Genomic DNA, 15,961 nt, shown 5'->3' with positions numbered 1-15,961 from the left:
CACTATCGTTGCCAGTTTAGAATTAGCCAAATGCAAATATTGGGTATCTTCGGTCTACATGGGACATGATAGGGAGATGCCTCCATGTGCCGTTAAAACCTTAGTTGAGGAGACATTGAAAACAAAGACAAATCTCATTATGGGATGCGATGCGAATGCACATCATAGTATATAGGGAAGTGGTCCGGGAAATGTCGCTTGCATGGATTATTCTGCGCTATCATGACCTCTAGTACACGTGTAACGTGGTAAAACAATGGATTTCCGATGAAAAATTGCGGGTGCTTGACTAGCATTTTCAGTCGCCTAAAGTAAAAGTCATAAAACAAGCTTTGGAAAGCTGTAAAATGAAAAATTGGTACGATTTTTTTTTCAAAAGGCTTACGAAATCTATTTGAACCTGAACCATAGGATATGATTGACCATTTAATCCTAACCAATGTGCAAAAAGTTGCGCAGAAGTAATCCAACAGCATGGCTATAGTATCAACTTTTAACATTTATCGTAAAATGTTACAAAAACTTTAATTATTTTTAAATATATGTGACACCTAATATTAATTGCAAATATTTTGAACAGGCTTAAACTCAATTTTTTTAAATTATAAATTATCAAAAAATCTTTATCGTTAGTTCCGTTATTTCCTTGAATCTTTAAAAAAAAATATTTGACAAATTCGGTTGACAAATATATGTAGGATAACCTATATGAGAGCCACCGTGGTGCAATGTTTAGCATGCCCGCCTTGCATACACAAGGTCGTGGGTTCGATTCCTGCTTCGACCGAACACCAAAAAGTTTTTCAGCGGTGGATTATCCCACCTCAGTAATGCTGGTGACATTTCTGAGGGATTCAAAGATTCTCTAAGTGGTTTCACTGCAATGTGAAACGCCGTTCGGACTCTATATATATATATATATAAAAAGGAAGTCCCTTGTCATTGAGCATAACATGGAATCGGGCAGCACTCGGTGATAAGAGAGAAGTTCACCAATGTGGTATCACAATGGACTGAATAGTCTAAGTGAACCTGATACATCGGGATCCACCTAACCTAACCTATCCTATTAATCGATGTAACTCAGAATTGATAGAAGACACCTTTGTAAAATATCGTTCATATAGCATATAAGGGGTTGTTAAATTGTAAGGGCCGATGTTGAATGTGAACCACACCTAAACGCCAAGTTTTTTTCCGAATTTTATTTGACATTCCTCTATTTCAGACTTACTCAATTTGAGCCATGGAGAGATACACAATCCAACAACGTGTTAAATGGTTCCAAAAAATGGCAACAGTGGATGATCAATTTTCGAAGAAAATCATCTTCAGTGATTAGGCACATTTTCACCTCAGTGGATTCGTCAATAAACTGAGTTGCCGCATTTGGGCGAATGAGAATCCAAAAGTGATTGTCGAAAAACCAATGCACCCACAAAGAGTGACTGTTTGGTGCGGTTTATGGGCTGGGGGTATCATCGGGCCGTATTTTTTCCAAAATAAGGCCGGTCAGGCAGTTACTGTGAATGGTGTTCGCTATCGTGAGATGATAACGAACTTTTTATGGCCCGAATTGGAAGATATGGATGTGGACGATATGTGGTTTCAGCAGGACGGTGCCACTTGCCACACAGCTAACGAAACAATGGCTCTTTTGCGCAACAAATTCAATGGCCGTGTTATCTCACGTAATGACGATGTCAATTGGCCGTCCAACCGTGATTTGACACGGTAGGACTTTTTTTCTTTGGGGTTAAGGTGTACGTCGAAAAGAAAAGGTGTACGTCGATAAGACAGCAACATTTCAAGAGCTAAAGGATGAGATAATTCGGCACATTAACGGCATAGAACCTCCATTATGCCTCAGCGTTATCGTAAATTTGGACTATCGGATGAAGGTGTGCCACCGAGGTCGCGGCGCCCATTTGGCCCATATTTTGTTCCATACATAATTGAGTAATACCAATATATCATAATAAAATAAAATTACAATAATTTCCTAAATAGTTTCTGTTTTATTCAAAATCAACATCGGCCTTGAAAGTTTAACCAACCTATACGTTCTATCAAATTATAAAGAAACTTTTTAAAATACCTCCATGTAATAACCGATCTTATTCACATTTAGCACAAGGTGATACTTTGCAACATATATCGGATTTGCAAATTATCTGGCATATCCAAGCGGATACTTTCATAAAGTATTTTCTTTAAAAAACAAGTAAGGAAAGTCTAAAGTCGGGCGGGGCCGACTATATTATACCCTGCACCACTTTGTAGATCTAAATTTTCGATACCATATCACATCCGTCAACTGTGTTGATGGCTATATATATAAAGGTTTGTCCCAAATACATACATTTAAATATCACTCGATCTGGAAAGAATTTCATAGACTTCTACAAAATCTATAGACTCAAAATTTAAGTCGGCTAATGCACTAGGGTGGAACACAATTTTAGTAAAAAAAAAATATGGGAAAAATTTAAATCTGAAGCAATTTTAAGGAAACTTCGCAAAAGTTTATTTATGATTTATCGCTCGATATATATGTATTAGAAGTTTAAGAAAATTTGAGTCATTTTTACAACTTTTCGACTAAGCAGTGGCTATTTTACAAGGAAAATGTTGGTATTTTGACCATTTTTGTCGAAATCAGAAAAACATATATATGGGAGCTATATCTAAATCTGAACCGATTTCAACCAAATTTGGCACGCATAGCTAGAATGCTAATTCTACTCCCTGTGCAGAATTTCATCTAAATCGGAGTTAAAAATTGGCCTCTGTGGTCATATGAGTGTAAATCGGGCGAAAAATATATATGGGAGCTATATCTAAATCTGAACCGATTTCAACCGAATTTGGTACAATTACCGATACTATAAAACGTACTCCTTGTGCCAAATTTGAAGCAAGTCAGGGCAAAACTTTGGCTTTTGCGGCCATATAAGTCCAAATCGGACGAAAGATATATATGGGAGCTATATCTAAATCTGAACCGATTTCAATCAAATTTGGCACACATGACTATACTACCAATTGTAATCCTTGTGCAAAATTTCAAGCTAATCGGGATAAAACTCTGGCTTCTGGGTCCATATAAGTGCATATCGGGCGAAAGATATATATGGGAGCTATATCTAAATTTGAATCGATTTCAACCAAATTTAGCACGCATAGCTACAATGGTAAATCTACTCCCTGTGCAAAATGTCAACCAAATTGGGCTAAAACTCTGGCTTTTAGGACCATATTAGTCCAAATCGGGCAAAAGATATATATGGGAGCTATATTTAAATCTGAACCGATTTCAATCAAATTTTGCACACTTGACTACTACTAATTGTACTCCTAGTGCAAAATTTCAACTAAATTCGGCCACAAATCTGGCTTCTGGGGCCATATAAGTCCATATCGGGCGAAAGATATATATGGGAGCTATATCTAAATCTGAACCGATTTCTTCCAAAATCAATAGGGTTCTATTCTGTCCCAAATTAGGAACATGTGCCCAGGGCTGTGGAGTCGAGCCAATTTTGCTCGACTCCGACTCCGACTCCAGCATTTTTCATCAGCTCGACTCCGACTCCGACTCCGGAGTCGACTCCGAGTAATATAACTAAATCTCATTTTAATACCACTAATTTGTAGTTCTATTGTGGGGTACCGTAAGTGGATCGATATAAAGTATCGTATTTATTTATATGTGCAAAAAAAGGTCTTAATTTCACATTAGATGCCAATTAAACTCTATATTTCAAATTTAGGGCAATGTTTAATAAATAAAATAATGCTATAAATACCCATCATAATATGAGAAGATACCAATAATATATGTATTTGTGGACCAAAATTATTGATACTATCTCAAATTCTTTAAATTTGTTGCGAGCTATATAAAGGTTTATATGCCCATATGCATGAATTTGAATCTGAATCGATTTAGACAAAATTGTATATACTTCTACAAAATCTATGTACTTTAAATTTAAATCTAACGTTATGGGACGTAACACAATTTTAACAAAAAATAAAAATGCAAGGAAAGAGTAAAGTCGGGCGGGCCGATTATAATATACTCTGCACAACTTTGTATTTAGATCTACATTTTGATAAAATCTCAAATCAGACTTCTACAAAATCTCGGGCAATATTTGGGAAATATTTATAATTGTTTAGACAATTTCGCAAAAATGCATTTATGATTCATTCATTGAAAAATTTGAGTCATTTCTACAAGTTTTCGACTTAGCAGTGAGCATCAGTGAGCATACAATTTTGGAAAAATTTTTGTCTAGTAAATAAAATTTTGCAAAATTTTCTACAAATACAAAATTTTGACTAAATTTTCTATAGAAATAAAATTTTGGCAAAATTTTTATAGAATTCAAATTTTGACCAAATATATAGAAATAAATTTTTGAATAAAATTTTTATAGAAATAAAATTTGTCAAAAATTTTTATAGAAATAAAAGTTTGAAAAAGTTACCAATAGAAATACAATTTTAAAAAAAAATGTGTAGCAAATAAAATTTTGCAAAATTTTATTTCTATAGAAAATAACATATTCTATAGAAACAAAATTTTGACTAAATTTTCTATAGAAATAAAATTTTGACTAAATTTTATATAGAAAAATATATTTCTATAGTAATAAAATTTCGAATACATTTTTTATAGCAGTGAGCATCAGTAAGAAAAAAAATTTTGAGAAAATTTGCTATAGAAATAAAATTTGACAATTTTTTCTTATAGAAATAAAATTTTGAAAAAATTATCAATAAAAATACAATTTTAGAAAAATTTTTGTGTAATAAATAAAATTCTGCAAAATATTCTACAGAAACAAAATTTTGACAAAATTTTTTATAGAAATTAAATTATGACAAAATTTTATAATAAAAAAATTTATTACTATAAAATGTTAGCAAAATTTTCTATAGAAATAAAATTTGGCCCAAATTTTCTAATAAACAATCTATTGCTTTAAAATTTTGGCAAAATTTTCTATAGAAATAAAATTTTGACCTAAATGTTTATAGAAATAAAATATCAATAGAAATAAAATTTAAAAAAAAAATTGTGTAACAAACTTTTGCAAAATTTTTTATAGAAATAAAATTTTGCAAAATATTCTATAGAAACAAAATTTTGACTCAATTTTCTATAGAAATAAAATTTTGACTAAATTTTCTATAGAAAAAAATTTCTATAGTAAAAAATTTTGAATACATTTTTTATAGAAATAAAATTTTGACAAAATTTGTAATAGAAATAACATTTTGACAAAACTTTTTATAGAAATAACATTTTGACAAAATTTTCTATAAAAAGCAACTTTCTGTCAATATTCCACATATGTATATGGCCTTAAAATAAAATTAAAAAAAATAATAATTTCGGGTATTAAAATGGATCGATCCAGCCCATCTGCTAGTCTAACATTCTAGGAAACATCAAAAGATACACCCTCAAAAAAAATCGCTTCTTTAACATATGTTCCAAACATATTTTGCAGGAAGCACATATATTATTGGATACTCCCGAAATATTAATATGTTTGTTTTTTGTGAACATATTATATGTTTGGAAGCATTTTGAGCCCAAAAATATTATATGCTTGAAAGAATTTTCCCCAGAGAAGATTGTGATCATTCCCTCACATAATTTTCACTTCCACGAAATTTTTAGTTCTTGGCACCTTTTTCTGTAATACAAATAATGTTGAAGAAATTATTCAATTTTATAATTTTTTTTTTTTAATTTTACCTTTCGCCTGGGCGGAGAATCGAACCGAGGCCCATACAGTTTGTAAGCCAACACACTATCCACTGGGCTACGTAGTAGTTATAGTCACCAGTAGACAATTATCGTTACAAGTTACATTTATATAGCATACTTTGCAGCACTCACGAGCCCATGCAAACATAACATTATTTAAAAGAAACATACATTTGTTGGCCACGTGGAGCAGTGATTAGCATGTCTGCCTTGCATGCAAAGGGTCGTGGGTTCAATTCCTGCTCCGACCGAACCAATTTTTTTTGTAATTTAGACATTTATACTATATTAAATTTTTGTAATGAAACTTCGAAATGTGGGTTATTAAAAATTTACAGTCCCCATATACATAAAATTCTCCTCTCAAGGCGAAAACACATGCTGTTTTTTTTCAAATCTCTATGCTCTTGGTTCCGAATGTCTATTCTCTTTACTCTGAATACTCATTCTAATTTTCAAATTAAATAATATTTAGACTTAAGCATATAAAATATTTGGCCTTATTATAAAGCAGTTTTCCGAAACAACATACAATCGTTTCACAGAAATTGTAAACATATATATGTTTGCTCGAAATTTGTAAATTTATATATGTTTACATTCACACATATTATTTTTATGAAACATTCATACCCCAAACATAATATATTTTAACATATTAACATATGTGTCCCAAACATTTAGTGTTAGTTTAGGAACATTACATGTTGGCACTTAAATATATTGTGTTTAAAAATTATGCCCGAAACACATTTTGTTTATATCGGAACATATGAAAAACATATTTTTCTAACAGTGTAGCCGTAATTGGAAGTTGATTTTCATTTACAATCAAGCTGTACATTGATCGAATGAATAACGCAATGGAAACTAATTTGCGTAAAAACTTGCTTAGTTACAAAAATGTGAAGTGTTTTAAAAAATTTGGTTTAGCCGGAGTCGGAGTCGAGCAAAATTTTTACGACTCCGACTCCAGCAAAATCTTCAGACTCCGACTCCAAGACTCCAACTCCGACTCCGGCTCCACAGCCCTGCATGTGCCAAATTTGAAGGCGATTGGACTTAAATTGCGACCTAGACAAAAATGTGTTCACAGACAGACGGACGGACGGAGGGACGGACAGACGGACATGGTTATATCGACTCAGGGTCCCACCCTGAGCATTATTGCCAAAGACACCATGTGTCTATCTCGTCTCCTTCTGGGTGTTACAAACATATGCACTAACTTATAATACCCTGTTCCACAGTGTGGCGCAGGGTATAAAAAATGAACCCGAATTTACCTCTAGCTACGCAATGGTTCGAATCTTTTTTATTGACCTTTACAAAAAAAATTTGTACGTCTAAAGAAAATTTCTTCTTCCAGTATAGGAAGGCACAATGCCCACATGATATCAAATCATGGAAAATACGATGGCTTTCCGTTATCTGTATAAGTATACACTGGAAATGAAATTCATCAAACTTAATTATCGATTAGTTCACGGAAGAACTAATCGAATATTAAGCAAATGTTAATACACCACCGACACGATTTCCACACGATTTTCCTTCTACTACTAGTATCCCATAGTAATAGTCTATAATTTCAATCGAATGGATAGCTATGTATGTATGTATGTTATGTATGGTATTCATATTACAATGAACTGTTAGAAGAATTGATTGAAGTCCACTTGAATAATCGGAAATGAATAAAGTATCAGCACGAAGGTAGGAGTCAGTTTCCACGCAAAGTTCAGTTGTTTTCAAGTCACTTGTAGCAAATAAATCAAGCGTAAACAAATCTTTAAACTTCTATTCTTTATTGTAATGAGATGGTGATATTAGGATTTTTTTTTTTTAATTTTTGCCAAGTCATGTTGATGTGACAATAGTACAAGTATTTGACGTATCCAATACAATTAATTTTGCAAATTATAGATCGCTCATGGAAGATGATGTTGATAACAACAGATGTTAGTATATTTTACGATATATCAACAATATTGATAATTAAAGAAATAAATTAATTAGTATTGAACTCTAGTGAAATATGATGGCGACAAAATGAAAATGTACTCTATTCGAGATGATAATACGGAAATGTTTTTGAAGAATATATATTTAGTATATTTAGAGATAATGAAATATAAAATTATATACAGAATATATGACACGAAGTGCTGCCAAATACACAATGGGATATGGAGTCTAGACAATTGTGGTCAACTTCGACTCCAGCATTTTTTATAAGCCTGGACTCCGACTCTAGGAAATGTCCCCACCCTCAAAAAAAATCGCTTCTTTAACATATGTTCCAAACATATTTTGCAGGAAGCACATATATTATTGGATACTGCCGAAACATTAATATGTTTGTTTTATGTGAACATATTATATGTTTGGAAGCATTTTGAGCCAAAAATATTATATGCTTGGAAGAATTTTTCCCAAACACGATTGTGCTCATTCCCTAACATACTCGTAATTTTCACTTCCACGAAATTTATTAGTTCTTGGCACCTTTTTCTGTAATACAAATAATGTTGAAGAAATTATTCACTTTTATTAATTTTTTTAAATTTTACCTTTCGCCTGCACGGAGAATCGAACCGAGGACCATACAGTTTATAAGCCAACACACTATCCACTGGGCTACGTAGCTGTTATAGTCACCATTAGATAATTATCGTTATAAGTTACATTTATATAGCATAGTTTGCAGCGCCCACGAGCCCATGCAAACATAACATTATTTAACAGAAACATACAATTGTTTGCCACGTGGAGCAGTGGTTAGCATGTCTGCCTTATATGCAAAGGGTCGTGGGTTCAATCCCTGCTCCGACCGAAACTTTTTTTTTATTTACACAGGTATATTTATACTATATTAAATTTTTATAATGCAACTTCGAACTGGGTTATTAAAGATTTATAGTCAGTAACAGTGCTTGATATAAACGAAATTGACTGATTTTTGGATAAAATATTATTTTTTATTGCAAAAATAACAATTTTGTAACAAAAAACTGTTTTTGGTACAAAACTTTAAAATTTGGAAGGAATTCAAGAACGTGGAGTCGAGTATAAATATACATAAATAATTTTATAATATAAACATACATTTATTTAGGCGTGAACAGTTTTTTAATAGCATTTAACACCATCGCTCTAAAATGCCTTTTATTTTTCTTTAATAATTAATTTTAAAGAAAATAATCTTTTTAAATTGTTTTAGCTGTAAAACTCGAACTTAATGCCCGCTTTTATATTTGATGGTGTCCGTCAACTCGTCGTGGACTACTTATTAATAAAGAGGAACTAAACTTTGTTTTTATACATTCTACTGGGTAATTTTTCACTATTTCCTCCTTATTTCATATTACTGTCCCAACTCTAAAAAGTATAGTGCCCTTTCGTTATTTTTATGAAGACCCCTGATTTCTTTTAACGAACCAAGAAAAAAATTGTGTCCATAATGCCAAAAAGATAAACAAAACACATGTCCGCACATACATAAAATGCTGCTCTCAAGGCGAAAACATATGATGTTTGTTTTTCAAATGACTATTCTCTTGGTTCCGAATGTCTATTCTCGTTATTCAAATTAAATAATACTTAGACTTAAGCATATCAAATTTTTGGCCTTATCATAAAACAGTTTTCCGAAACAACATACAAGCGGTTTCACAGAAATTGTTCTCTTTTGATTCTTTTGCTGTGTTATGTTGACATCTTTCGACAACTCTCCCGGTTTCCATCTCTATTTCTTTCTCTATACTCTCTCTGTCGCTTTGAATAAAATATCACAACATATGTATGTTTAGTCGAAATTTGTAAATTTATATATGTTTGCATTCACACATATGATTTTTATGAAACATTCATGCCCCAAACATAATATATTCTAACATATTAACATAGATGTCCCAAACATTTAGTGTTAGTTTAGGAACATTACATGTTCGCACTTAAATATATGGTGTTTTACAATTGTGCCCGAAACACATTTTGTTTATATCGGAACATATGAAAAACATATTTTTCTAACAGTGTAGGGCCGTAAGTTCGGCCAGGCCAAATCTTATAACTTCCATTAAAGACTGTTATCCATTAAAGACGGTTAGCTAGGGGGGGCCATACCCCCTAGTGTTGGGAAAATAACGAGTATTTGATTACAAGTACTCGTTACTGACTAATTTTTTGAGTACTCGTTACTTGTAAAAGAGTACTCAATATCTTAAATGCCAGTTTTTTTCTTCTGACGGTAAGTAAGTTGGCGGCTTGGAAGTAAAATTTTTGACTTCTTGGAAGATATTAATTGAAGTTTTCGAAAATCGTTTTATCAGTTAAAAGAACACGAAAAGGATATATGGCTTCTTCCTTTGAAGAAAGTGAAAAATGTATCTGATTTCTTAAAAACGTTTGCATTTGAAAAAATTTGCATTGGGTGTAGGTGGGAGCTATAATTTAAAGCATCACATGGATCACGTCTCATGCGAATAATAATGTCGTTGACTTCAGCTGGTTCAATCCAATTGTTTTCAGAGAAGGTACCCAAGCTTATTCAAAAACCCTTGGAAAATTTCAAAATTGGGTCTCACGATAAAAATGATCGCTAAATATTTTCATCCACTGTCAATGGTGGAAAATGGTGGATTTAAAAAGTTTGCAAATTGCAAGCATCAGTAATACACAATGCCATTTAGATATACCCATTAGCGTAGCTAGACAATTTTCCTAGGGGGGGCTATAGCCCCCCTAGCTAAAATTTAATAGACTAAAAATGAATAAAAAATCAGACATCGAGATAACTAGACAATAAAAATTTGGGTGTTGTTCTAATGGCACAACTTTAAAAGCACTTCCAAAAATGTCCTCACAAAGAAGTTAATAATAAAAACTTCCTGTGTAGTTAAAATACACAGGAAGTTTTTTTTAATTCAGGACTTTATTGTTCTTTTTTTCATATTTTAATGGGAAATTTTTTTTTTTTTTTTTTTTTTTTTTTTTTTAAATAGGTTAAAAATAATTATTTTTTTTGTGTGATTTTTCATTTTGCAATGAAAGTAATTGAAGACTGACTACAGAAATGATCCTGTGAAGTATAGTCTAAAAAATAATTATTTTATTAATTGTTTTTAACCTATGTGAAAAAAAAACCAAAATTTCCCATTACAAATTATTCATTCTAGAATGCTAAATCCATTATAGAAAAATCGAAAATTTTTGAAAATATTCCTGGGCAAACGTTTCAGAAATGTTGAAATGGTCGACATCTGTCCTATGACAAGTTCATATTACAATCATCGCTTCTCCGCCAATTTTGCACCCCTTCCAGACCCAAAAAGAACTTTTTCACAAATTTTTTGGCTTTTTTTGCAGCATCATTAATATATAAATTTATGAAAGAATAGTTTTAATATCATTACTAATTTTTTAATTAAATTGACTAAAAATCAGACTAATAAAGGAGCTTTAGTTATTAAACTAAACATAAATTTAGGAACTTAAATCATAAGTTCAATCACAGTTTTATTTTATAAATTTCAGACTTCCAGCATTCACTTATAATGAAGAAACTAACTAACAATTTAGAAGATAATGTTAAGAAATAAAACTGTATATTGCCATCGGCAACTGCTAACACAACCCAAGTAATTTGATTTTGCATGAAAGTCTTTAGTTTATATATATTTAATTTTATATAAAAACAATTGAAAATCGTAAATAGGTTTTAAAATTCTGGGGGGGTCTAAGCCCCCTCCCCAGAGGCCTTCCTACGCTTATGGATATACCTGACGAAAAAATACCAAATAGTGAATGCGAAATTGGCTCTAAAAATTTGAATAATTGGTGAAAATCTTTTTCTAACGAGACCCATATATCTACAACACACATTTTATAACACTAGAATAAAACTGGATAATGTAATTTGCTTTTCTATACTGTTTTTAAATTTAAAAAGAGGAATATATTATTAAAAAGTGCCCACAATGTCTTTTTTATTTTTTTTTATAAAAGTAACGAGTAGTCAAAAGTAATCAAAATTTTTTACAACACTAATACCCCCCCCCCCCCCCCCCTAGCTAAAAGATTATAGACTGAACTTATAGGTTCAATTAATGTTTTCTTTCATAAAAATTAATAAAAAACAAGTATATACGTCTGTAAGTTCAACCAGGCCGAAGCTTATGTACCCTCCACCATGGATTGCGTAGAAACTTCTACGAAAGACTGTCATCCACAATCGAAGTACTTGGGTTGTGATATCTTAAAACTTCTTAACATCGTTTTCTAAATTGTGAGTTAGTCAATACGTGGTATATATTAGATAAAAAAGGTATGTATAGGTAAGTCTACAAATAATTACGAATCGACATGGACTTTTGCACGGTACATACACGGATGAAAAAGACTGTTTTTCATATGTTTGACTATAAACATTATATGTTTGGAGCACAAATTTTTAAACACAATATTTTTGAGTGCAAGCATATAATGTTCATAAACTAGCATAACATGTTTGGGACATATATGTTAATATGTTAGAACATATTATGTTTGGGACATAAAATGTTTGTAAATATAATATGCTTGGATGCAAACATATATTAATTTAGAAATAGCCTATAAACATATATGTGTTTAGTAGCTTGGAGCGCTATTTAACAGGGAGCGATATTGAATTAAGTTGGTGGTTGTTGCTTGTTATTACAAAATTAACATTTTATTTTTCCTCGGGCAATTGATCAGCTACTTCTTTGATCCTTACAAACTGTGTGGTCCGCTGTTCGAATCCCCGTTCGGCAAAAGGTAAAATTAAAATAAAAAAATCATAAAATTGAATAATTTCTTCTACAATGTATTTTTGCATCCAAATTCAATAATGTTATCTTCCAAAAAACAATATGTTATTATGTGAACATATAATATGTTTGGAAGCATTTTGCACCCAAAAATATTATATGCTTAAAAAAATTCTCCCAAACAATATTGTGCTCAAAATTTTATTTATTTATTTATATATTTACAATCATAATGAATTATGAAAATAAACAGGTAATATAGGTGCTAACAACATAGGTTTTCGACCTGAATGCTCAAAATTTTGTTTCTGCCCAATTGTATATTCCCCCACATCTTTCTCACTTCCACGAGATTTTATAGTTCTTAGCACACGGATGAAAAAGACTGTTTTTCATATGTTTGGCTATAAACATTATATGTTTGGAACACAAATTTTTAAACACAATATTTTTGAGTGCAAGCATATAATGTTCATAAACTAGCATAACATGTTTGGGACATATATGTTAATATGTTAGAACATATTATGTTTGGGACATAAAATGTTTGTAAATATAATATGCTTGGATGCAAACATATATTAATTTAGAAATAGCCTATAAACATATATGTGTTTAGTAGCTTGGAGCGCTATTTAACTGGGAGCGATATTGAATTAAGTTGGTGGTTGTTGCTTGTTATTACAAAATTAACATTTTATTTTTCCTTGGGCAATTGATCAGCTACTTCTTTGATCCTTACAAACTGTGTGGTCCGCTGTTCGAATCCCCGTCCGGCAAAAGGTAAAATTAAAATAAAAAAAAATCATACAATTGAATAATTTCTTCTACAATGTTTGTATTACAGAAAAAGGTACTAAGAACTAAAAAATCTCGTGGAAGTGAGAAAGATGTTGGGGAATATACAATTGGGCAGAAACAAAATTTTGAGCATTCAGGTCGAAAACCTATGTTGTTAGCACCTTATTACCTGTTTATTTTCATAATTCGTTATGATTGTATTTACAGAAAACGGTGCACGCTCACAAAAAATCGCTTCTGTAACATATACTCCCAAACATATTTTGCTTCAAGCATATATATTTTTGGGTATTGCCCAAACATTTATATGTTTGATCTCTTCCAATATATAATATGTTTGAAAGCATATTGGTCTAAACAATATATGTTTGGGTAGTCTAAGTTCCAAACATTTTGTATTTTTGCATCCAAATTCAATAATGTTGTCTTCCAAAAAACAATATGTTATTATGTGAACATATAATATGTTTGGAAGCATTTTGCACCCAAAAATATTATATGCTTAAAAAAAATCTCCCAAACAATATTGTGCTCAAAATTTTATTTATTTATTTATTTTACAATCGTAATGAATTATGAAAATAAAAAGGTAATATAAAGGCTGATTCTTTTGAGGTTAGGATTTTCATGCATTAGTATTTGACAGATCACGTGGGATTTCAGACATGGTGTCAAAGAGAAAGATGCTCAGTATGCTTTGACATTTCATCATGAATAGACTTACTAACGAGCAACGCTTGCAAATCATTGAATTTTATTACCAAAATCAGTGTTCGGTTCGAAATGTGTTTCGCGCTTTTTTATCGACAAATTTTGTTCAGCGATGAGGCTCATTTCTGGTTGAATGGCTACGTAAATAAGCAAAATTGCCGCATTTGGAGTGAAGAGCAACCAGAAGCCGTTCAAGAACTGCCCATGCATCCCGAAAAATGCACTGTTTGGTGTGGTTTGTACGCTGGTGGAATCATTGGACCGTATTTTTTCAAAGATGCTGTTGGACGCAACGTTACGGTGAATGGCGATCGCTATCGTTCGATGCTAACAAACTTTTTGTTGCCAAAAATGGAAGAACTGAACTTGGTTGACATGTGGTTTCAACAAGATGGCGCTACATGCCACACAGCTCGCGATTCTATGGCCATTTTGAGGGAAAACTTCGGAGAACAATTCATCTCAAGAAATGGACCGGTAAGTTGGCCACCAAGATCATGCGATTTGACGCCTTTAGACTATTTTTTGTGGGGCTACGTCAAGTCTAAAGTCTACAGAAATAAGCCAGCAACTATTCCAGCTTTGGAAGACAACATTTCCGAAGAAATTCGGGCTATTCCGGCCGAAATGCTCGAAAAAGTTGCCCAAAATTGGACTTTCCGAATGGACCACCTAAGACGCAGCCGCGGTCAACATTTAAATGAAATTATCTTCAAAAAGTAAATGTCATGGACCAATCTAACGTTTCAAATAAAGAACCGATGAGATTTTGCAAATTTTATGCGTTTTTTTTTTAAAAAAAGTTATCAAGCTCTTAACAAATCACCCTTTAGCTGCTAACAACATAGGTTTTCGACCTGAATGCTCAAAATTTTGTTTCTGCCTAATTGTATATTCCCCCACATCTTTCTCACTTCCACGAGATTTTTTAGTTCTTAGCACTTTTTTCTGTGATACAAACATTGTAGAAGAAATTATTCAATTGTATGATTTTTTTTTTATTTTAATTTTACCTTTTGCCGGACGGGGATTCGAACAGCGGACCACACAGTTTGTAAGGATCAAAGAAGTAGCTGATCAATTGCCCAAGGAAAAATAAAATGTTAATTTTGTAATAACAAGCAACAACCACCAACTTAATTCAATATCGCTCCCTGTTAAATAGCGCTCCAAGCTACTAAACACATATATGTTTATAGGCTATTTCTAAATTAATATATGTTTGCATCCAAGCATATTATATTTGCAAACATTTTATGGCCCAAACATAATATGTTCTAACATATTAACATATATGTCCCAAACATGTTATGCTAGTTTATGAACATTATATGCTTGCACTCAAAAATATTGTGTTTAAAAATTTGTGTTCCTAACATATAATGTTTATAGCCAAACATATGAAAAACAGTCTTTTTCATCCGTGCAGTTTAATGTTTTTCTTTGTTGTAAAAACAATATTTAATTTCAGAGCAACTCCAGATGGATTCGAACAAATTTAAAAAAATAGAGAATTGGTAAGCTTTCTTTTAAAAATTGCCTTTTTTCGACTAGAATATTTATGTTTTTATGACCTTTTTATCATCAAAATTACAGGTTTTTAATACCTTATTTTAGTATTTCTTTAATAAAATTTTTTGGAAACCAATGTAATATTTTTAATGTAAAAACAAATATTTAATTTCAGAATAACCCCTTAAAAATTTTGACAAATTTTTAGTACTCCTTTGCCTGTAATTTAATAGTGAATTGGTAAGGATTCTTTAACTTTCTTTTAACAAGAATATTTTTGGTTTTTTATGGATATTATTATTTTTTTCATTAGATTTTTTGAAAACCTATTTAATAATTTTATTTAATGTAAAAG

At 31.6% G+C, this 15,961-nt stretch overlaps 1 pseudogene; it reads right to left on the bottom strand.

Moving 5' to 3' along the window:
* Positions 1 to 10,807: 10,807 nt before the first annotated feature.
* On the bottom strand, positions 10,808 to 10,888 carry LOC142232449 (small nucleolar RNA U3; annotated as a pseudogene).
* Between the last annotated feature and the right edge of the window lie 5,073 nt (positions 10,889 to 15,961).

Source organism: Haematobia irritans, chromosome 3 (assembly GCF_050003625.1).
Source record: "Haematobia irritans isolate KBUSLIRL chromosome 3, ASM5000362v1, whole genome shotgun sequence".
NCBI classification, from domain to species: Eukaryota; Metazoa; Arthropoda; class Insecta; order Diptera; family Muscidae; genus Haematobia; species Haematobia irritans.
The sequence above is the reverse complement of the archived record's forward strand: the minus strand, read 5'-3'. Positions and strand labels throughout refer to the sequence as shown.